General features: G+C 42.2%; 1 protein-coding gene across 3 annotated transcripts in view; it reads right to left on the bottom strand.

The window, feature by feature from the left end:
- Positions 1-22,170, bottom strand: part of VIT (vitrin) — a 171,027-nt gene extending 148,857 nt beyond the window's left edge. For all 3 annotated transcript variants that reach the window (XM_075596580.1, XM_075596581.1, XM_075596582.1), the window contains exon 1: positions 21,924-22,170. The gene's annotated coding sequence lies outside the window, so the exon portion shown is untranslated. The remainder of the gene's footprint in view (positions 1-21,923) is intronic.
- Positions 22,171-24,224: the final 2,054 nt, after the last annotated feature.

Here is a 24,224-nt window from a genome sequence, read left to right as displayed (position 1 = left end):
TGTTCGGCGAGTAGATTTTTTAGTGATTTGTCGACCACTGTATATATATATATATATATATATATATATATATATATATATATATATATATATATAAATATAATGTATGGGTGTGTTGTGTGTGTGTATGTAAGTACCTGCTGAAATGGAGTTTTCTGTACCTTGATGGCGTTTGCAGGCTTGAATAATTTTTTGATCAAAAGATGCAACTAAAGGACTCCTTCATTAATAGACAGGATCAACATGTAGAATAACCCTAATAAATTGCAAGACAATTTGGAAGGAGCGCAGGATTTGCATATTTGTTTATATATATATATATATATATATATATATATATATATATATATATATTAGTGTGTGTGTGTGTGTGTGTGTGTGTGTGTGTGTGTATATGTAGCCCCTGCTATACTGTATGTGTGTATATTGTGAACAATGCAGAGTTGGTCTGCTCCATCTATCACATGGTACGATTGGGAATAGGAGACACTGTCTGACTGGCAACACACGACAGGAGATATGGGATTGGATGGCAGGAAGAACGGATGGAATGTTGGAGCAGGCTGTCAGTTCGAAAAACACAGAGAGAAAGTTCAACTGCCATTCTGAGAGAGACACACAGAGAGAGATAGCCTAGGTGACCGTGACAGGGGCTTAAGAGAGACAGCCTGACACTCACAGCGGTGAAAGAGGAGGATTGTATGAGACTGCTAGTCAAGGACAGAGAAAGTGATACAGCAGCAGAAACACATCCCCATCCCACATACAAAGAGACAGTAGAAGAGACCAGAGCACGAGATATAACCAGACTGTCTAATGCTCCAGGAAAGGTTGTAACACAATGTTGAAATAGATTAAAACATTGGCCATCCCAATTTCACCGTAGTCTCACAGTGTTACAGTCTTGCTATAGCAGTACAACTGCTGTTTGAAGACCAGCGATGTGTCTCCAAACAAATGGTAGAGTGAGCAGAATACCAAAGGTGTAAGGTGTCAAAGCTAACAATAAATATCTCAGGAATTCAATCATTTGAAAAAATATTTTAAAAAGTTTTATTCAGGACATGTTAGAATACAAAAAGATGAGAAAACCCACGCATTTCGCACCCAGCGGCACTTTCTCAAGGAGAAACATAAATGTATATTTTTGTGTATTAAGTATAGTGTGTTTTTTGTTATCTTTATGAGTAAGGGACGCCGGGTTAAGGTTGCCCAAGGGCTATAAAGGACTGGTTTATATATCAACAAATATATTCCGGTGCCACTAATAAAGTCCAGATGACAAGATAATAAATGATGATCAAATATGCAGGGAGAACAGGAAGATCTTTTCAAAGAAATGTTTTTGAACACATATACAATATCAAAAAAGGTCTCACTATACAATGTTTCTCACCATTTCCTGACTCGCCATGAACAAAACCCGAAAGGCCAGGTCTGTCAAGCTTATGTAACTTGCCCAAAAAAATTGAAAAGCGGCAATAAGATAAATCAGATCAGCAGACGTGAAGCATACTGGATCTATGAGTTGAAAACCTTTTAAAAACTCTAATGGGTTAAATATTGATTTTGATCTGGGAGTTTTCCTAGAAAGCTAAGGACATATACTAAAGGATGCAAATCCATGTCCCTTTACATTTTCTTGCAAAGAGCAAATGTAGAATTGCGACCATCAGTTGTCTATGTTATACTATTGTTCTTATGGATAGGAGATAGGGTATTTCAACTAATTAGGGAACATGCCAAATAAATACAGTATATAGGAGTCTATATTTCAAATACGGTGCATTCCATGTTTGGAGGTAATTTATCCTCTCAGTTTGCGATGGTATATTTATAAGAGCACATGACTTAGGTAAAAAGTTTATTATTTATCATTTTTTAAATCATGCATCTCCATACAGACAATATATATGGGCAGCTCATGTTGCATAATTTACATCACTTTAGGCCATTCTCCATGATATATTCCATCAGTTTATGGATCTATAGGAATTTGTGCGCATCTGTCTAAAGTTTATAAAGATCATTCACTAGTATATTCCTAGCGGTTTTGAATTATATGTTTTGTGTATTAGGTTCATGTAGTATATGTTAATTGTTAGATGTTTATGTTATGCTGAGAATTGTATTAGTCTCCTCCCATGGTGTATCCATCAACAAATCATGTACCATTGAACTGATTGTATAAATTGAGAGACATATTTTATCATACCATACACCTCTGAGGAAGTGACATTAGCATGAAACGCGTAGGGTTAGAGGTGACCTGGTCCTGTTAGGTCTGACACCATTCCAGTTATTTTTAGGTTGTTACCTTAGGCTTAACAACTCTATATACTTGTTATGGAAATCCTTTCAGGGAGTGTGGGAGGGGACTCATTTAAATATACTTTGCATAGCCATTATCATATCTCCCTGCCAGCTCCGCAGGTGTGCTCCTTTTTCAGCACGTCTCCTTAATTTATTTCGAGGGACGTTTGAGGGGACATATATACCACTAGAGACCCTTATTGAGAGAGCTGTCTCTCATATTTCAGTGGGCGGGGTGGATTTTGTCGAATTGATCGCAGGAAATGGATTTGGACTGTTCCACCCCACTCCACTCTATTTATGAGTGAATGTTTACATATATGAACTTGTGCATATATGCATAAGTACAACACCTATTTTCTTCTCTGTTATTGTCCTACAGTATTATTGGTGGCCCTCACAATCTGTTTCCCCAGTTGAGCCCTGATAGCCCAGTCTGGAACTGTTATCATTATAAAACTGCTAACTAAAGCTTTATCGCTGAAACTTAGCAATCACTGCATCCTTAAATGTTTAGTTACATAAAAGCTCCTAGCTTTGTTTTACAGGAGGATCTGGTTGCCTTCCATCTCCTAGAATTCCCTGTTGGTCTCATCCTCACTTTTCATTGTCTCTCCCTCATAAGTGAGGGCAGTAGTATCATCATCAGACTAAAATAAAAGATTTGTCTGATTTTATCGTCCATGTGGCTGTTTCCCAGACTGTAAATATTGGATTTTTATGCTTCAAACAAAAACCTCCTGCGGTCTCAACATAGAGTGGAACTTGAGCCATTTCTTAAACCGTTAAAATATTGTCGACCATTCTTTGCTCTGTATCAGTGCGTTACCCTTATATTGTGGATAAAATATAAACTGTAGATTCAGAAACTCTTCTTCCTGCATTTTTACCTGGTGTATAACTATGAATACCTTTTATCTTTATTCATTCATTAATCTTTTCCCATCTAATACTTATGGAAATTTATTAGTCATACTGTTGATTCTATTTTTTATCACTCCTCTGAGGAGGAGGACTTACAGACATATAGCAATATGTTATTTTTTTAATGTGCATATATGTTTTATTACATGTATATGTAATGTTTGTTGAATGATAATAGTATTGTGGTGTTTGTAATTTACCTATTGTCACATAGACATAATGTTTTGACAAGGGATATTATTGTTATTTGTATGTTGTTTCAGGACATGGAGCAATCGGGGTTCGTTTCCCCCTTTTTTGAGGCATTTGACTTAGTTGTAATGAAGTTCGTATGTATTATTCCTCTATTTGTTCTCTATTTGCGGCTGGTTACTTGCTCCGGTATGATTCTCCTTTGGGACCGAGGGGTGGGCGTGTTGCCATCTCAGCCTCTTTCCTATTGGCGGAGTGGCGGCGCGCGCGGACCAATCGGTGACCTAGAGGTGTATTATGTGGGGCGGAGCCATTTGCATAGTTACAGCGTTGGTTATTTCTGCCTCCTGGGTCCCATGCACGCACAAGCGAGGGGGCGTGTTTACCCGTCGGCACTTGTGCCTGTTGTGGTGGCGCCTCGCGTGACGTCATGCGCATGTGCGCCGAGGGGGCGTTTTTTTAATCGCATGTGTCCCTGATTATTGTGATAGATAGGGGTATATAAGACACCCACTTGCCCTATGTTCTCAACTCCTTGATAAAGGAACTACCGGTCCGAAACGCGTAGGAGGTTGCGTGTTCCTCCCCGTGGGGTGATGTTTTTTCTGGTCATGGACTTAAATAAATGGATTTTATCTTTTACCACCTGACTCCCTGGCTGTGCGCTATTTGCTCTTTTCTACTACTGTAAAGATATTAACATGGGTCTTCTCTCACATGGAAAAGCCAAAGGACGTTTAGGAGGGGCATAAAGGAATGTGCAAAAAATGCCCTTCCAATAGGTAAGGAGGGTCATTTTAACCTTTAAAAAAATACCAGATGATTTTACTTAATTACCTACGAGATATGGTGCTAAGTTAAGGTTCAAATGAAGTAAAATAGCAGAGTTTGATGGCTCTCACGTTTAAACATTTGAGCTTTTATTGTGCACATCTCAGTATAATTGGTGCAAATATAACTGCTCAAGTTGCAAGGTATTACCTGCTGTATAACAGGTAGCAGGACTACAGTGCTCTCGCTTACATCAGCTTTAATATAGGTGACTTCATATGTTAGGTATGCCTTTGTGTGTACGCTATTGTCAATAACATATGGGACCTTTGACCTCAAGAGTTTCTCTTAAGAAAAGATAACTCAAAAATGTAGATTACCTCAGTATTTTCAGGAGGAAAAAAAGGCTTCAAATTAGAGTTGCACTCATGACAAATTGAAGCAAAACTGGAGAAATACTGCAGTAGCACTCCTCAAAAATTGAAGTAAACTATGATGTATGTTCAAAGTGACTTTTGCTGTTACTTGTTACCTGATGGTAAAGAAAGATAATTTTTTTCTAAAATATCTTTCCTGAGGTTAATCATAAATCTAGCCCATACACCTTCAGTGGCGGGAAATTCAGGATTTCTGTTCAGTTAATCTTTGTAACTGACTCTTGTCCTTGACTTTTGGCTGAATATACCTTATGAAAATTTATGAGACAAACTTAAAGCTCAAACATGCTAAAGAACCTATCTAGATTTCATATAAATATTGAAACAGCATAAGAAAAGAAGTAGTAAAGCAATATAGCCGCTTACACCAGTGCTGATTTTTTTTTTGCAGCTTATGATACATTTTTATGTGAGATCTCTTATTATGTGTAGCTGAATATGGACTTTAAAGCAGCACAACATGTAGCACTGCACGATTAAAATATATATATTGAATTACAGGATTGAAGCAGGGGGTCTTCGAAGCTAAACTGTGTTCATTTCAGCTCCGGGTACCCCCTGCTTCCAGAGATACTTACCTCTGTAGAGAGTGCTGGTATCTCTGTGGAGTTTAAATGTCCTGGTCACGCGGGCCAATAGGAAGCAGCAAGGGATGACATCATGGCTTCCTATTGGCCCTCGTGACGCGGGACAATTGAGCACCTCCATTATGTTAGGCACACCGTTTCTCTGACTGCAGTGATACCCGCACCGCTATGGAATTAACTATCTCTGGAAACAGGGTCCCTGGAACTGAAATGAATGAAGTCCAGCTCCGGAGACCCCCTGCTTCAATCCTGTCATCATAATAAATCATTTTAAAAAATGTATTGTGCGCTGCTACATGTTCTGCTGCTTTAAAGCAGGAAGCACCTACAGTTATAGATGAGCGAATAGCTTTTTTTCCCCACATTTTCACGAGTTCGTTAGAGTTTTAAAAAAATACGCCACAAACCTTTTTTTAGTACTATGAATGTGAAAAATGTGAACATTTGGGAACGTTTTCAAGTTTGCAAAGTGAGCTGTCACCTGCACAGGAAAATTCACAAGCTCGCGCGCGGACGGAAATGTGCAAGTTTGCACAGAGAACTTTTGCAACAGGCAAAATGTTGCCAGCAAAATTATACACTACACTACATCACCAGGGAATCCTATTCCATAACTTGGCTGCCCGCTTGATTTTTTATTTTTCACCTGACCAGCAAACTCAAAGATGAATTTCTCGCGAACTGTCGAATCCTTGGAGCTGAGATAAGCACTGGAGGAAACCTCAGTTTAGATTATTTAAAAATGGAAGAGGCTACTGCTTTAATAAATCTGAAGAAGACACTTTTAAGGGTTTCAAAACAAATATTACAAAAAAATTACATCTATGAAGAACTCTGTTAGGTCACTAGAAGTTATCACAACAAATCTATCATGGCTGAGATGACTATAAGAATTCTACACTGAATACAGTACCCCTCAAATGAGTATGAGATAATTTGTTGTTGTTACCAAGCTGAGACTTTCTCCTATTCATTGACTAAAAATGAATATAATATACATATACAGTACACAATATACCGTATTTCCTCGATTGTAAGATGCACTTTTTTCCCATTTCATATGGCTGAAATAGGACTGCATCTTACAATCGTGTTACTGAAAAAAAAAAAAAAGTCAGCCAGGGGGCGCTGCAGAAGAAGCCACAGCAGCTTTCAGCTTTTAACCTAAAGCTACCATCGGTGGTTTCAGCAGTGTGTCCCCCCGCTTGCTCAGCGACTCCCCTCCCCCCCCCCCTTGCCACCCCTCCCCCCCACCCCCCGCTTGCTCCAAGTGGCGGTCCCAACACAGAAGGAGCAGAGCAGTGTGTCCCGCTGCATGTCCTGCGCCTCCAGCCTCCCCCCCCCCCCGCTCTGCTTGCTGGAAGTGCCAGTCCCCACACAGGAAATTGATTCAGCAGTGTGTGGCTGCATGCCCCACAAGCCTTCTGACTGCCTCTGCTGCTCACAGCTGTGCTTCCGGCACCACGTTTCCCCCCCTCCCCCTGTCTGTGTCTGTCTCTCTCTCTGTGTCTCTCTGTGTCTCTCTGTGTGTGTGTGTCTGTGTGTGTGTGTGTGTGTGTGTGTGTGTCTGTCTGTCTGTCTCTGAGTGTGTGTGTCTGTGTCTGTGTGTGTCTGTCCCTATCTGTGTGTGTGTGTGTGTGTGTGTGTGTTTGTGTCTGTGTGTGTGTCTGTCTGTCTCTCTGTCTGTCTGTTTGTGTCTGTCTGTGTGTGTCTGTCTGTGTGTGTGTGTGTGAGTGTGTGTGTGTGTCTGTCCTGTGTGTGTGTGTGTGTGTGTGTGTGTGTGTGTCTGTCTGTCTCTGTGTGTGTGTGTGTGTGTGTATGTATGCCTCTGTGTGTGTGTGTGTGTGTGTGTCTGTCTGTGTGTGTGTGTGTGTTTCTCTCTCTCTCTCTGTGTGTGTCTGTCTCTTTCTCTCTGTGTGTGTCTGTCTCTCTCTCTCTCTGTGTGTGTGTGTGTGTGTCTCTCTCTCTCTGTGTGTGTGTGTGTGTGTGTGTGTGTGTGTGTCTGTCTCTGTGTGTGTGTCTGTCTCTGTGTGTCCCATTCTCTCCCTCCCCCTCTTCCTTCCATTCTCTCCTTCACCCCCCTTCCCTCCGCCCCTTCAGATAAATGTGTGCTATTGTCTGCTAGTTAAAAAAAATCTGCACATTTAATATACTGTAGTGGGGATTTCCCCCCAATTTTTTTAATTAAATCAAGGGTGCGTCTTAGAATCGAGGAAATAGGGTATTCTGCACACTTGATTGGAGAAATGCTGTTGGTAGCTCTCCAAACCTGATATGACGTATTTGTTACTTCCATGTAAAAAATTATGTCTTCATAATGGGGAATGGAGTATATTTGCAATAAACAAGACAATCTTAAAGTAAACGTTTCACTGTGCCTCAAGAGGAAAGTATTTGACCAGTGTATTTTGCCCGTGAATGGATGTGAAACTCAGATCACTAAATGCAAAGATAATTCAAGACTTCAGGCAAATCAAAGATGTATGGAGAGATGTATGCTGGGTATTACAGAAACAGTAAAATAATGTATCTGTTCCGAAGCAAACAAAAGTATGTTATTTCATCACAAGGATGAAGAAAAAATTCCCTGGCAGCAGAAAATCTCTCCATGGGGGTCCATTTAGAATTGCAGAACCTCCCCCCGCCCCATCCTGCACGAAGCTGCGGCTTTTACTATCCCTTGGGCCACTGTGTTTTGCTTTTGTATTGTATTGTATGTCTTTATTTACAGTAGCGGCAGCTTTTATTTGAACACTTCCCGCACAGCAGGATGCGTGCGGGAAGCGTGGAGACGCGGCTTGTTGCAGCGCACTGTGACGTCACAGTCACGTGTACGCCCGGCTTCCCCAGGCTTCCCCGACACCCCTGGAGTTTAAAGTGAGGTAAGCGGGGGTGCGGGGAAGCAGAGGGGCAGAGCAGGAGCCGGGTTCGGGGTCGGGAAGGGGGGCTAAAATGCGCCCGAAGTGGAGGGGGGGTGCGTGTAGGAAACGCGGCGGCGCGCGGTCTTGACTGGCGGCAGCCGGAGTAGATCCCGGCATGCCGCCGGCATTTGTTCAAATAAAAGCTGCCGCTACTGTATATAGCGCCATTAATGTACATAGCGCTTCACAGTAGTAATACATGGGGTAATCAAATAAATAACAGATAATATAAATAAGAGGTCATGGGAATAAGTGCTTTAGACATAAAAGTAACATTAAGGAAGAGGAGTCCCTGCCCCGAGGAGCTTACAGTCTAATTGGTAGGTAGGGAGAACGTACAGAGGCAGTAGGAGGGAGTTCTGGTAAGTGCGTCTGCAGGGGCCAAGCTTATGTATCATGTGTTCAGAATATCCACAGTGCTATTCATATGCTTCTTTAAGCAAGTGTGTCTTAAGGTGGGTCTTAAAGGTAGATATACAGGGTGCAAGTCGGGTACTGAGGGGAAGGACATTCCAGAGGTGTGGGGCAGTCAGTGAAAAAGGTTTAAGGCGGGAGAGGGCTTTAGATACAAAGGGGGTAGAAAGAAGATATCCTTGAGAAGAACGCAAGAGTCTGGATGGTGCATAACGAGAAATTAGGGCTGAGATGTAAGGAGGGGCAGAAGAGTGTAAAGCTTTAAAAGTGAGGCAAAGAATGGAGTGTGAGATGCGGGATTTGATCGGAAGCCAGGAGAGGGATTTCATGAGGGGAGATGCTGAGACAGATCTAGGAAAGAGTAGAGTGATTCTGGCAGCAGTGTTTAGGATTGATTGTAGGGGAGACAGGTGAGAGGCAGGAAGGCCGGACAGCAGGAGGTTACAGTAATCAAGACGGGAGAGAATGAGGGCCTGAGTCAGAGTTTTAGCAGTCAAGCAACAGACGAAAGGGCGTATCTTTGTTATATTGCGGAGGAAAAAGCGACAGGTTTTAGAAATGTTTTGAATGTGAGGGGCGAATGTGAGAGAGGAGTCGAGTGTGACCCCTAGGCAGCGTGCTTGGGCTACTGGGTGAATGATCGTAGTTCCAACAGTAATGTGGAAGGAGGTAGTAGGGCCAGGTTTGGGAGGAAGTATGAGGAGCTCTGTTTTAACCATGTTGAGTTTAACCATGGAGGGCCATCCAGGATGATATAGCAGAGAGACATCCAGAAACTTTGGTTTGTACAGCAGGTGTAAGGTCGGGTGTTGAAAAGTATATTTGTGTGTCGTCAGCATAGAGGTGATAATTAAACCCAAAAGATGTTATTAGGTCACCTAGAGAGAGTGTGTACAGAGAAAAGAGAAGAGGTCCCAGGACAGAGCCCTGGGGTACCCCCACAGAGAGATCAATAGAGGAGGATGTGTTAGCAGCAGAGACATTGAAAGTACGTTGGGAGAGGTAGGATGAGATCCAGGATAGAGCTTTGTTCCGAATACCAAGAGTATGGAGAATGTGAAGGAGAAGAGGGTGGTCCACGGTGTCAAATGCTGCAGAGAGGTAGAGTAATATGAGCAGAGTGTAATGACCTCTGTCTTTGGCAGCATGGAGGTCGTCAGTTATTTTAGTGAGGGCTGTTTCCGTGGAGTGAGCAGTGCGGAAGCCAGATTGTAGAGGGTCTAGGAGAGAATAGGTGTTGAGAAAATGGAGCAAGCGAGAGAATAAAAGACGTTCAAGGAGTTTAGAGGCAAAAGGCAGGAGGAAGACAGGTCGATAGTTAGAAAGACAGGTAGGGTCAAGCTTGGTGTTTTTGAGTAATGGTATGACTGTTGCATGTTTGAAGGAGGATGGAAAGGTTAGAATGTGTGTTTTAGGAGATAAAAATGTGTGTGAGCATAGGGATTATAGTAGGAGCAAGAGGTTTTAGGAGATGGGAGGGAATGGGGTCAAGAGGGCAAGTGGTAGAGGGAGAAGAGGCGATCAACAGTGACACATCTTCCTCTGAGACAGTGGAAAAAGTGTCAAGGAAGGCAGGAGGAGAGTTAGGAAGAGGTGTCGGATGGGAGGAAGAAACAGAGGGGATGTTCTGACGTATGGATTCCACCTTTTTCTTAAAATAGTCAGCAAAGTCCTGAGCGGAGATGGAGGAAGGAGAGGCAGCTGAGGGTGGTTTGAGTACAGTATCAAAGACAGAGAACAGTCGGCGTGGGTTAGACTTGTGCATGTTGATTAGTGAAGAAAAGTAGGCTTGTTTAGCTTGCGAGAGGGCAGAGTTGAAACAGGATAGCATAAATTTGTAGTGAAGGAAGTCTGCGAGAGTATGAGATTTCCTCCAGAGGCGTTCAGAGGAACGAGTGGAGGAACGCAGCATACGCATGTGGGAATTTAGCCAAGGTCTAGGGTTAGAAGGGCGAGTGCGGCAGAGAGAAAGCGGGGCATGTAGATCAAGAGAGGAGGACACGGCAGAGTTGTAGTTACTGACCAGGTTGTCAGGGTCTGTAGCAGAGCTAAGAGAGGAGAGGGAGGAGCGTAAAGTGGACTCAAAGTCAGGTAAGTGAATAGAGCGCAGGTTTCTGCAGAACCGTGGGGTAGATGGAGGTAGAGAAGGGGAGAAGCGAGATAGAGAGAATGAGATGAGGTGATGGTCAGAGAGAGGAAAAGGGGAAATGAAGAAATCAGAGAGAGTAAAGTTCTTAGTGAAAACCAGGTCTAAGTAGTGGCCATCCTTGTGGGTGCTGGCTGCAGTCCACTGTTGAAGGCCAAAAGAAGAGGTTAGAGAAAGAAAGCGGGAAGCCCAATGGAGAGAGGGGTCATCAATGTGGCAATTGAAGTTCCCAAGGAGAAGAACAGGGGAGTCTGAGGAGAGAAAGGAAGAGAGCCAGGATTCAAAGTGAGAGAGAAAGGCAGAAGGGGGATGAGTAGAGGTAGGTGGGCGATAGATGACCGCCACATGGACAGGGAGAGGAGAGAAGATCTGGACAGTGTGAACCTCAAAGGAGGGAAAAGCAAGAGAGGGGGGAATAGGAAGGGTTCGGTAACGGCAGAGAGAGGAGAGAAGGAGCCCCACGCCTTCACCCCTGCCATCAGGGCGCGAAGTGTGGGAGAAGGAAAGGCCACCGTAGGAGAGGGCAGCTTCCAGAGCAGAGTCAGACTGAGTGAGCCAGGTCTCAGTTATAGCAAAGAGAAGCAGGGAGTGAGAGAGAAAGAAGTCATGCACAGAGAGGAACTTGTTAGAGAGGGAGTGAGCATTCCAAAGGGCACAGGAAAAAGGGAGAGAGGAGGGAGGGTGGCAGGGGATGGGTATGAGGTTGGAGGGGTTAACACCAGAAGGAGTAGAAGTTGCATGTGGGAGGCGAGGACGAGAGCAAGTAGAAATAAGGCAGGGACCAGGATTGGGAGAGATATCCCCAGAAGCAAGAAGGAGAAGCATGGAAAGAAAGAGAATGTGTGAGGATGATTTGTAGGGGTGTGTTTTAGTGCAGGGTGTATAGCTGTGTGGTGACAGAGGTCGCAAGTAAGAAAGGAGTTCATGTGAACTGAGAAGTGGGGAAGAAAGGAGAGATGGAGATATATGAATAGAGTTAGGTACTTTTCAGCGTACCTCTCTGGGGACAGTATCTATGGTCATGTACTCAGTTCGAAGGTGTTTGAGGGAGGTATATAGGACCTTTAATACAGGACAAAAGACCCTGCAGTGTGACTAAGACATCACAATTGGTGACGTTAATGCAGGCAGTCTAAAAGGCAGTGAGTAGTGGAAACTATGGAGGAATTTCTGAAGACAGTACAGCGTGGATAGGCAGAGAACACTTCTATTCTACAGCGGAGCCAAGCAGAAAGTGCTGCTGCTGCCTTAATGCAGGGGTTGCAGCAATTGTCAAAGACACAAGATGAGCTGTCAAAATTGTACTGGCCGGGCCTAAACAAAGAGGTAGAACGTTATTATGAGACGTGTCCAGAGTGTCAAATGATCTCACCAGTAAAAGCGCTCCATAACCTGTTTGTACCCTTGCCCATTATTGAAGTTCCTTTTGAGCGCATTGGTATGGATCTTGTAGGCCAGTTACCTATGTCCATCAACATGGTCTGTTCATTGTAGACTATGACACAAGATACCTGGAGGCCGTTCCCCTCAGGAACACCTCTTATAAAACTCATAGCAAAATAATTAATGCTGTTGTTTAGTGGGGTCATGATCCCCAAGGAAATATTAACGGATCAAGGAATCCCTTTTATGTCCCAGGTTACGAAAGGGCTGTGTAGACTGTTTAATATTAAACACTTACATACCTCAGTCTATCACCCTCAAACCAACGGCCTAGTGCAGCGATTTAACAAAACAATTAAAAATATGTTGCGGAAGGCCATAGACCGAGAGGGTAAAAATAGGTATTTACTCTTACCATATTTACTATTTGCCGTAAGGGAAGTTCCTCGGGCCTCTACGGGTTACTCCCCTTTTGAGTTGTTATATGGGACACACCCCCAAGGTATACTAGGTATCCTCAAGGAGACATGGGAAATGGAGTAAACGCCACACTGTAGCATAGTGGAACATATTTCACAGATGCAGGATCGCATCTCAGCAGTGTTGCCCATTGTGCGACAACACACACAACAAGCCCAGAGTTCACAACAGAACTTCTATAATAGAAATGCCCGACTTAGGGTATTTCGCCCAGGAGAAAAGGTCTTAGTGCTAGTACCTACAGTAGGATATAAGTTTTTAGCTACATGGTGGGGACTCTACTAAGACTGCGGCCACGTTGCCGCTTAGCGTGCTTGGTGCTTGGAGAGATCCCAGTGATTCAGTGATTCACAATAAGTATGGCCACGCTTGAGCGGCACTCAGGCGCTCGTGCACGTGCACGTATGCTCTCCAAAGCTCAGCTCTTGGAGAGACAAGGAAATTTGATTTCCAAACTTACAGCAGGGTCACATGACCCTTCAATAACCAATGGGGGGAGAGGGGCAGACACAGAATGGGGAGAGAGAGTGACTGGCACAGAATATGGTGAGACAGATACAGAATGGGAAGAGAGACAGACAGAATGGGGAGAGAGAGACACAGAATGGGGTGAGAGACACAAGCACAGAATGGGGAGAGAGAGAGACAGACACAGAATAGGGAGAGAGACACAGACACAGAATGGGGAGAGAGAGTATCGGATGAGTAGAGATAGAGTGGAGGGAAGGACAGCTGAGTGCTGATGCTTGGAGAGTTGGTGATGTCACCGCTCTCAAGCATGAGCGCAATCAGCAGCAGCGTGGCTTCAGCCAAAGTCATAGAAAGAGTAGGAGAGGTTAATTATAGAGTTAGCCAGCCCGGGAAGAGGAAGCCGGAACAGTTATACCATGTGAACCTCTTAAAACCCTGGAAAGAGAGGGAAGCATGGGTTGCTAAGACTCAGACTGTTGTTCCCTCTAGGGCACCCTCAGTTCCTGATGTAAAAATTGACACAGATGTCTGCTCCACAGAGACAAGTAATTCCTTATGCTCAATGCCCAAGCTTTCTCCCCCGTACCCGGAAGAACTTCAGTCATTGAGCATAGAATACATACTGTACAGAGCCTGGGAAGGTTATTCATGTTAAGCCCTATCGGTTACCAGAGGCTAGATGACAGGCAGTTAAAGAGGAGTTACAGAAAATGATGTACCTGGGCATAATCGAGGAATCTTTCAGTAACCGGTGCAGGTTCCTGTCATGCTGGTTCCTAAACCAGATGGCTCGATCAGGTTCTGCAATGATTTTAGGAAACTTACTGCAGTGTCCAAATTCGATATCTACCCTATGCCATGGGTCAACGAGCTGATAGACATGGTAGGCAATGCCCAATATTGATCTACCATCGACCTAACTAAGGGGTATTCTCAGGTATCACTAGCGCAGGATGCTAAAGAAAAAACTGCTTTTTCGACAGCAAACAGGCTTTTCCAATATAAGTTCCTGCCCTTCGGCCTACATGGGGCTCCGGCAACTTTTCGAAGGTTGATGTACCGGGTGTTAAAACCCCACACGGAATATGCCGCAAGTTATTTGGATGATGTGATCATTCACAGTAATGACTGGGACTAGCACCTAAAAAGGGTACAGGTAGTCCTTGACTCCCTTGAGGAGACGGGTCTGAAGGCAAACACCACTAAATGTCCCATAGGCTTAGAAGAGACCAAATATTTAGGTTATACAGTTGGTAGAGGGCTAGTAAAACCTCAGGTCGCAAAGCTTAAGGCGATTACGGAGTGGCCGAGGCCGCTAACTAAGGAACAAGTTAAAGCCTTCCTTTACCTGGCCGGCTACTACCGTCGCTTCATACCAGGCTTTGCCACCCTCTCAACACCTCTGTCAGACCTAACGAAAGGGAAAAGTTTGGTCATGGTGAAGTGGTCTGACCAGGAAAAAGAGGCCTTCCAAAGGTCCATTGTGGGCCCATCCCATCCTCGTCACCCCATATTTCACCAAAGAATTTCAGGTGCAGTGTGACGCCTCCAATGTAGGGGTAGGAGCGGTCCTATCACAAATAGTCAGAGTGGAGGAACACCCAATCATGTACATTAGAAGAAAACTAAACCTCCATGAGCAGAGGTATGCCATGGTTGAAAAAGAGGGCTTAGCAATCAAATGAGCTCTGCAGACTCTAAAATATTATTTGTTAGGAAGGGAGTTTACCCTAATAACAGATCATGTACCTTTGAAGTTCATGCAGCAAAATAGAGAGAAAAATGCTTGTGTAATTCGCTAGTTTTTGAGTCTCCAAGGGTTCCAGTTCACAATTGAACATAGGCCATGCTCCAAACATGGTAATGCGAACGCACTGTACCAAGCGTACACCATACTCTTTACAATTTCTCCCCTTGCCACGATTGAGCAAAGGGGGGTGGGAGGGATATGTGATGTACTCAGTGAGAAGGTGTTTGATTGGCGGTATATAGGGCCTAGCACTTTTCTGGGTGTGTATCTTTTCCCCTCACCTGAGCACTAATTAATTGACTGCAGTAAAAAAGGCAATCCAGACACCTCCCTTGGCTGCTGCTATTCTGATCTGGAAGCCCACATGGTGACAGCCTCAGTGAGAGACTGCAGGCAGAGACTGCGGTTCATATACAGGTACAGGGTTCTGAGTGGGGAAAGCGTTTAGTTCTTACACTTATAGTGAGTAACTAAGGTGTATTAGTTAGAGCTCCAAAGTGGAGTTAAGTCCTTTTTGTTTTATGTATCCTTGTTTTGTCCTGTAAATAAACCCCGTTAAGCAAATCCTAAGCTTTCAGGCCTTTAATACGGGACAAAAGACCCTGCAGCGTGACTAAAGGCCGCGCTTATAGTGCCGTTGATGGCATCACGACGGGTGACGTCACCCGTCGCCATCGCCACAGGCGAAAGTTATATTTCGCTGGGCGGCGACATCGTGGGTTTCCTTTGATTGGTTCAAGGGCCGTCACATGAGGCGACAGCCCTTGAAAAATCAAATTTTGCCGGCTACCAGTTTTGGCGACGTCGCTCCGTCGCATTGTCGCCGTCACACTTACTATAAGCGCACGCAGCGGAAATGCATTTGTTTTCGGGTGACGTCGCATCGCCATCGCCAGCACTATAAGCGCGGCCTTAAGACATAACAATATATATTATATGTATATTGTCCAGAAATAGTGCACTCACTCCAAAGGTGATAGAATCCATTTTGGGTACATACCGTCCAAATCAGGGGCGCAACCAGAAATTATTTTTACGGGGTGCAGTTTTTACCTTCTGTACGGCAACGTCACGCGTCATGATGTCACTGCGTCACGTAACGGTGCGTTGTCATGTCATGCACCCTTGACCCCCCTTGTTGTGCTACTGGTCTAAGTGTCTGCAGTAACATAATAGTCGTAGGAAACAGGAAAGGCACTCAAATGTAGAAAAAAATGTTTAATTGTCTCAACGTTTAGGAGCTCTGTTGTGAGCCAAAACATTGAGATGATAAAACATCAGTTTTTGTACATTGGAGTGTCTGTCCTGGTTCCTAACACACACACACACACACACACACACACACACACACACACACACACACACACACACACACACACACACACACACACACACACTTATATATATATATACACACATACAACATAATACAGTAGATGGAGAAAACACAAGCAGTCACTGGTCCTCTCACCTATGGGTCTATGGTTTATTCCAGTTAAGAAGTATTTATTAAAGAAAGATCGATGTTTCAGTCCTGGCACAGACCTAAATTTAATCAAAAAATGGAGAACGCTAACATATATAGCTTCACCCAGAAAGCTAAAAAAAGACACAAAAACTGCTGGAGTGGTTGCTAAGCAACAGAAACAGCACCACTAGTGTGACCCACAGTATTGCAAAGTGTGAATGTAATTGGGACAAGAAAACACCAGAGTCTGGAAGAGAGAGTGCAGTAGAAAACATAGAATTGGCATCCACCAAACGGCTTGGGGGTATGAACCAGTGCAGAACTAAAATTATATGGAACAGTAGAGGTAGAAAAAAAAACAATAAAGGGCATGGCTACATACAGTAATGGCAATACAGATTCAAGATTCTGTTAAAACTCTCCCTTTCCACGGGAGGATTCCTTACTCTCTCCCCCCTCCCCAACATAGGGATGTTTATACAGTTTTGATCTGCCCTCTTTATTATTATACTAAGCCTTTGATTGCCATTGAAATGCAACTTGACAGCTCTATTTATATATTACTTTGTTGCGATATGTATTACAAATTGCCTTGGGCTATATCTAAGTTCATTACCATGCCATAAAATATTGCATCTTTAGGCTGAGTCCATGGTGACTCAGCCCGTGCGGAGGCGAGCTGAGGCTGGGGAAAGCAGGTGCTCTCCCTGGCCTTGGTTAGCGCGCCGTCCAGGGGCGTGTCGGGGGGCGGGCCAGTGACGTCATGGAGCTGGTTCGCCCTCATTGGGCGAACAGCTCACGTGACCGGCCCTGCGCTCCCAAGAGCGCGAAATCTAAAATTTGGATAAGACCTACGCTTCCGCACGCTTGCGGAAGCGTAGGCGAGCCCCTACTAAAGCCGCTCTCATTGCGTCTGCAGGGGCTCACTGGTAAGTGAGAGTGCGCCTCAGCACAGGTCAGCGCATAAGCGCTGAAATGCCCGAGGCCTTATTGGTGTACGGTAAGGACATATTTTAGCATTCTCCATTTTGTGGCTATCCTGATAAAGGGCCATGCCAGGATCAAGACGCTGGACCCTCTTCAATAAACACTTCTTCATTGAAATGAAAACATCTGTGAGTGCCTGTGTACTCTATCCCCAATGGTGTACATATAGTAATCCTTCTCATCACACTCGGGCTGCTGTCAACATTAATAAGTGAGTGCCCTATACTCTGTCTCCCTCTCTCCTCTCCCCCTCTCTCTCCCTGTCTCCCCCTCTCTCTCCCTGTCTCCCTGTCTCTCTCTCCCATTAAAAAGAGCATGAATTATGAAGATATATTCATGTGTTTCCTCTTATCTTACCATTAATCAAATGCATAGTTCATCAGTTAAATAACTTGTTGACTGATTTATGTTTACATATATTTTTGACTGATGAAGCATCAAGAGTGCCACTATGTTCATACATATGGATGCACTAAAACAGGGGTGGCCAATTCAAGGGCCACCAATATGTCAGTTTTAAGATATCTCTGTTTTACGTAGCGCTTTACAGAGACATTTTGCAGACACAGATCTCTGCTCCGTGGAGCTTACAATCTTTTTTTTTTTTTTTGGTGCCTGAGGCACAGGGAGATAAAGTGACTCGCCCAAGGTCACAAGGAGCCGGCACTGGGATTTGAAACAGGTTCCCCTGCTTCAAACTCAGTGCCAGTCAGTGTCTTTACTCACTGAGCCGCTCCTGTAGAAGGGATATCCCCTAATACCTGGCCTGCTGATGGCCCTTGAAGACTGGAGTTGCCCACCCCTGCACTAAAACAGCACTATCCAAGAACTAATTAATACCACTTCATCAAACTCTACTGCCTTTTCAGCTCCTCTGACTGCAAGTTTCCCAAGAATCAGGTCTCAGCTGTTACTGCAATGAGTAGAGATGTGTGAAGTTGCCAATTTTTTTGTGTTTTTTTCCCAAAATGCCATTCCTTGTGAAATGTTTTGTCAAGTCTAAAACAGCTAATCATGTTGCCAAAGTAGTAAAAGTAGCAAAAGTAGCAAAATATGGCGTGTGCCCTATTTTTTGTCTCGGCATTAAGCAAATTTGGTTATTTCCGAGAATTAAGCAAATTAGCATAATAATCAAAGCTGTATGGCAGATTGACTTATTGCTTTCCAAATTGCTTGTGAACTCTGACAAGGTCACAAAACATTTTGTGGCTGAAAAAGGGGGCTACTTTCGCCAAGTTTGCGAACTTTGGAAAAATATTTGCACACCTCTAGCTACTAGTCACGGAATATGAAGGTTTCAGAGGCTCAAGGCAAGAAACTATGACCCATATTTCCTAGGCAGTGCTATTCCAGAGATACTTTCCAGTGCCGGAAGGCACTTTACATCCCACTTAAGTGAATAGTCCGTAAAGCATTTTCTGTTGTCGGAAGGTGCTTTATTGCATAGCGCTTCTTGGCAATGGTGACCCTATCTGTTTGCCATAAAACTGACGCTAAGAAAGACAATTTGAAAATGAGTCAATGTATCAAGTGTGTTGATTTTGAAGACTTTTAAAAAGTAAGGATGGGTACGTTTGTGGGTTCAAAAGCAAAATTCTGCATCGAGCAGTTTGAGACTACAATATTCAATTCAAAGTCAGAGTCGAACTTAGGAACACATTTTCGAATCCAAGCAAAATCTGTGCCAAAACCCAACAAAACTCATCCTCACATTTTGTTGTTTTTTTTTTTTTTCATTTTTTTTTTTAAATTTAATTTTTGTTTGTTTTTCTTTGTTGAAATGGTCAAACTTGTAAAAGATAAGGGACATTCTTTCAATTTTATTTTGCCATCCTGTGACAAGAATTCAATACTTAAAACAAAACAAATCGAGGTTTGGAAAAAAAGCAAAACACTAAACATTTGTAGAACTGCAATCAAAACGCAAAAACATTTTTTAGAACCAAAACACTAGTGAAAGTTCCCACCAGCATTACAAATACAAAGTTTAATGGATGATGACAAAAAGTTGTGAAGAGAAAATAAAATTAAGAAACGCACGAAGACAACCCAATTTGATTTATCTAGATCTTTCTATCTCCTAATCTCAAAAGTAACTCCTCTACTTTATTTGCTGCGTCATCTGATTACTGCCTTGAAAGAACATGCAGACTAGTCTGATACAATCACAATAATTTGCTAACGTATTGCACTATTTTATGTCCTAATTCTTTGTGTGCTTTGAAATGGCCCTTGGAGCTTCCAGCAGTGAAGTCCGTTCTTGCTCCTCCAAGCTTTCACTGCAGAGTGTTTGCTTAAGGCATGTGCTGCGTGTTCATACTAGTTTCGACACTTCTCACATTTAAAGACTTATCATAAATCTGATCTGGTAGCAGAGTGATGAGCAGCTGTGACAGATTTATTAATTTCCCATTTTTACATTTTCAACTGCAACCGATGTTTGAAATACAAATGTGGCCACACATAATACATACGGTACACACACATACCTGTAAATACATACATACATACATACACTTGTTGTTCTAATTCTTACTTGGATACAGTATGGGGCTTATGCATCAAGGAAAAAGTGTTGAAATTCTGTGGCAAAAAATTTACACCATATGTATCATAGCAAAAAATCCCATTGAAATCAGTAGGATTTTTTTTATTTGAAACATATGGTGCAATTGATTTGCGCCAGACTTGCTCCTCTTGTATCTTGAGACATAATCACGTGTGTCTTGTTCCTTTCACTCTTCGACTTTTCCGCATTATTGCGGTAAGGACATTCAAATTGCAATTACATGTGTTTTTTTTTAAAATTGTACAGTAAACATTATTATTCCCGCTGCTGTGTTGCAAAGGGACACGCATAACATGCCAAAGGGGAAAACGGCCGTTGTTCAGAACTGGCCATGTGCGAAAATGGGGCGTGACTGACCCATTATTGCACCCGCTGCAATGTGCGAGTTGGTGCAATAAGGTGTTACATCTGTACATGATATTGATATAATTGGACATGTTCAAAGATAATTTCAGCAGAATGTAAGTGTACCTGTAGTGCACTGAACAGCACTGTCTAAACTGTACAATGTTTATACAAATATGAAAGGAATGCAAATATACTAGATAATGAATATGACCCTCTTTAACGGTTCATATAATATTTACAGATTCTAAAGAGAGAGAAATATGTTCATTTAGAAATATGTTACTTGCTTTTCCATGTCACTGCCGCCTCTGAAAATAGCTATAATTGTAATTTCATCATATTCCATTCTTAAGAAAGTACATGTATTATACTTATTTACATATGTATTATATATACAACATGAGCCCACGTGTATATGTATATGTATGTATGCATGTGTATATATATATATATATATATATATATATATATACATACACACATATATATATATATATATATATATATATATATATATATATATATATACACATACACACATATATATATATATATATATATATATATATATATATATATATATATATATATATATATATATATATATATATATATATATATACACACACAAACTACATTTGTGCTATACAACAAACTTGCATATCTACTTGTAATAAATTGTGTTGATAACAAAATGGAAAATAAGTATGCTGAGGTGTGGTAAGACAAAAGTACTAATACAGTGAATTGAACACAATAAAAATAGTGGTATTAAGAGTAATCTCTAAAACTGACAATAATGTAAAGTGCAATCAAACAACGAACTTTGATACATTGTTAGGCAAACCAGTTCAGTAAGAAATGAGTCCTTTCATAAAAAGATCTCAAAAGTAGGATCCAACGGAATTCAAAGGCAAACCATGATACTGTAGTCTCTCGCAGATTCTGTGAAGGCGAACCATATTCTCATAGAATCTAATGGAAAAACATAGGAAGCATGTGCCACATAGCGTAACATTGTATAGACTCTTTAATATAAAAGATATACAGTAAACCATGAGCTGATATGCACTCACAAGGGTATGTACAGAACCATCTGTGAGAAGTTTTCTCAAAAGTGATTTTTAAACATACCCCTGTGAGTGCATATCAGCTCAAGATTTATATATTTTATACTAAAGAGTCTATACAGTATATTACAATTATATGCTATGTGGCGTGTGTTTGTGTGTGTGTGTGTGTGTGTATATGTATATGTGTGTGTATATATATATATATATATATATATATATATATATATATATATATATATATATATATTGTATATGTATATATATATATACATACACACACACACACACACACATATTTATGATATTGTCTTGGAGGTATTTTAATTATACTTTTTCATATAACAAACAAGACCTTTCCTAAATCACAAGAGTATGCTTATCAGAAGAATTAAGGAGGTTGAAAGAAGATGAACAAATAGCAGGTTACTGGGAATATGCCAGTTCCCACACCAGTTACAGAACAAGCACATACAAATAAATCACCAGCTCATTCATAATAGTAGAAATTCCCACCACTATCTTTAACTGATAAAATATGCCTATGATTGAGTTTAGCAGTAACAGCAACAGATAAGGTAAAGTTCTCATTCTTGGCAGCTAAGTATAATTATATACAGCACTTCTATGCATACACCTTGTTATCTATAATCAAACATACCCACAGCAAGAGGTCAGCATAAACGTCTTACCTTTTTGTCTTTTGAAACGCACTGTCCTGCAAATATATTATTGTGTCCAAGTTCTTGTTCAAGAGACTCCAGCTAGCATACTCTTTAAGGTCCCCCAAAATAAAGTAGAAGTGGGGGGCCAAACTCCCTCTACTTTTTTACTGCTCAAAATAGCTAATCAAACATTTCCATTGAACTCTCCACACTGAAATGCACACTGCCCTGACACACACACTCAGCTCCTCACTTTGATTTAGCTGCTGAATTAGGCAGTCCTCTTTTACATTTCCATTCCCTCCCACTTTTTTCCCCTCTCCCTTGTCAGAATTTCTTTATAAGCCTCTGACAACAAAAAAGGAGAGTCCCCCTCAGTACACTGTCACCGAAAACATGGCAAAAAGTGGGGCAAAAGACAGGGCAAAGCATAAGGATGTCTTAGAGAGAGGGCAAAATCAAGCTACCAGAACAGGAGAAAACATTTCTTACAGACCTTGCATATGCCAGACCCTGCAAGCAAATTCTCCTATGCCTTGAGAACATTGTATGTCAAGCAGTGTTTAATCATTGCAGTGTTAATCATGCCATTGTGACTCTGATATGAAATATCCACTCTTTGTCAGTTTGATTTTTGTCTTAGTGTGTAGCATGAATATACTGTACAGTATTTCAGCATAACCATGGCTATTAGTTGAGTGATAACTATACTGTTTTTAGATATCGCCACTGCATTGTATGCAGTGCTGTCATTTGACATTTGTGTATCCTTTGTCAACTGCGAGCAAAAGTGTGTCCTGGTCCATTCTCAACACCTATCTTGACATCATATGTCAGGTGGCAGTGCCATTCTCCACACTCAACCAGTTCACTGATTAACTTTATAAAGTGATATTCATCAAAAGTGCAGTTAAAATGTAAAGAAATACAAACGTGTAAAATGGTGATGATTCCTAAGAAATATTAAATAATATAATCATACGGTTAAGAAGAGAAGGAACTAAAGCACAGTGCATGGTGTATTTTTGTAGTAGCTCTCTAAGGGGCCTATTGTATTGGCTTCGATAAGTGACTTATGGAGGATTTGGGGCACTTCTCGAACTAATTTGTAAATGTAGCTATTCAGAAAGCTTCGATAGCATGCCAAACTCTTGAGAAGTGCTTCTATCCGATCAGTCGCACTCCCGCTCAGCTCAAAAAATGCCCCAACTCGCATTTTTTGTGAAATAGAGCTATTCTAGTAGCTCAGAAATGCACAACGCGGCTACAACTTACAAGCAACTCGCAGATTCTGAGCTTGCCACCTCAAGGGTGGCGAGATGGGATCCCCGATGTGACTCAGAAGAAAAAAATATTTTTACTGCATCGGATTGAAGCCAAGTGTCTCCAGAGCAGGCCCGCATTAATATCAGCTCTGGAGAAACCCAGCTTCAATCCTATGTAATAAAAAAACATTTACACGCAGCTTCATTATCTTAGCAGCTAATCGCTAAGGTAAAGAAGGGGTTAAATACCAGTGCCTGGTTTATTGGGGGTAGAGGGGGAGGGTGTAGATGGTATTTGGTCCGTGGTGGGTGTTTATGCCTACAGGAAGGATTGCGGGAGGAGTTAACCCCTTCATTACTTTAGCGGTTACTACCGCTAAGGTAATGAAGGGGTTAACCCATCCCGCGACATAACCGGTAGGCATAAACACCCACCACAGACAACTCCAACCTTCACCCACCCCCTCTACCCCCAATAAACATTAAAATACAACATCCCTACTACCCACAACACCAACACCCCCCACCACCACCAACACATACAGTACAATAATGGACAAAATTCCTAATATCCAGATCTGGATAATAGTGCATATGCCCATTAAACATAATTAACAGCACCCAGCCAACATAAAGTAAATTAAAGTTTTACTTACACCTGCCTGGATGAAGGCCAACCTCGTCTTCCTCCGCGTCCTCTGCGTCTTCCATGGGCAGCAACATTAAAATAAAAACACGAACTACTGGCCACTAACCCCTTAATCACCTAGCTGTTAGTAACTGCTTTGATAATTAAGGGGTTAACCCCACTCCCCCGCTACCCACCCCAGTGGCCTAACCACCCTCCACAGGCAACTACCCCCAACCCCTCTTCCCATTATGGGCATGGATTGCCACAATGACAATAAATGGGCCACCTAAAAAAAAGAACCACAAAATACAATATATTACAATGAAATAAAAACAAGCATTTGCCAAAAAAAATGCATTGCTTGTCACTGTGCTTATCTATACCCTGAAAAGGGGATAGATAAGCACATTGCCAGTCAATGGGCAACCTAAA

Source organism: Ascaphus truei, chromosome 4, assembly GCF_040206685.1.
Source record: "Ascaphus truei isolate aAscTru1 chromosome 4, aAscTru1.hap1, whole genome shotgun sequence".
Taxonomy (NCBI): Eukaryota; Metazoa; Chordata; class Amphibia; order Anura; family Ascaphidae; genus Ascaphus; species Ascaphus truei.
The sequence above is the reverse complement of the archived record's forward strand: the minus strand, read 5'-3'. Positions and strand labels throughout refer to the sequence as shown.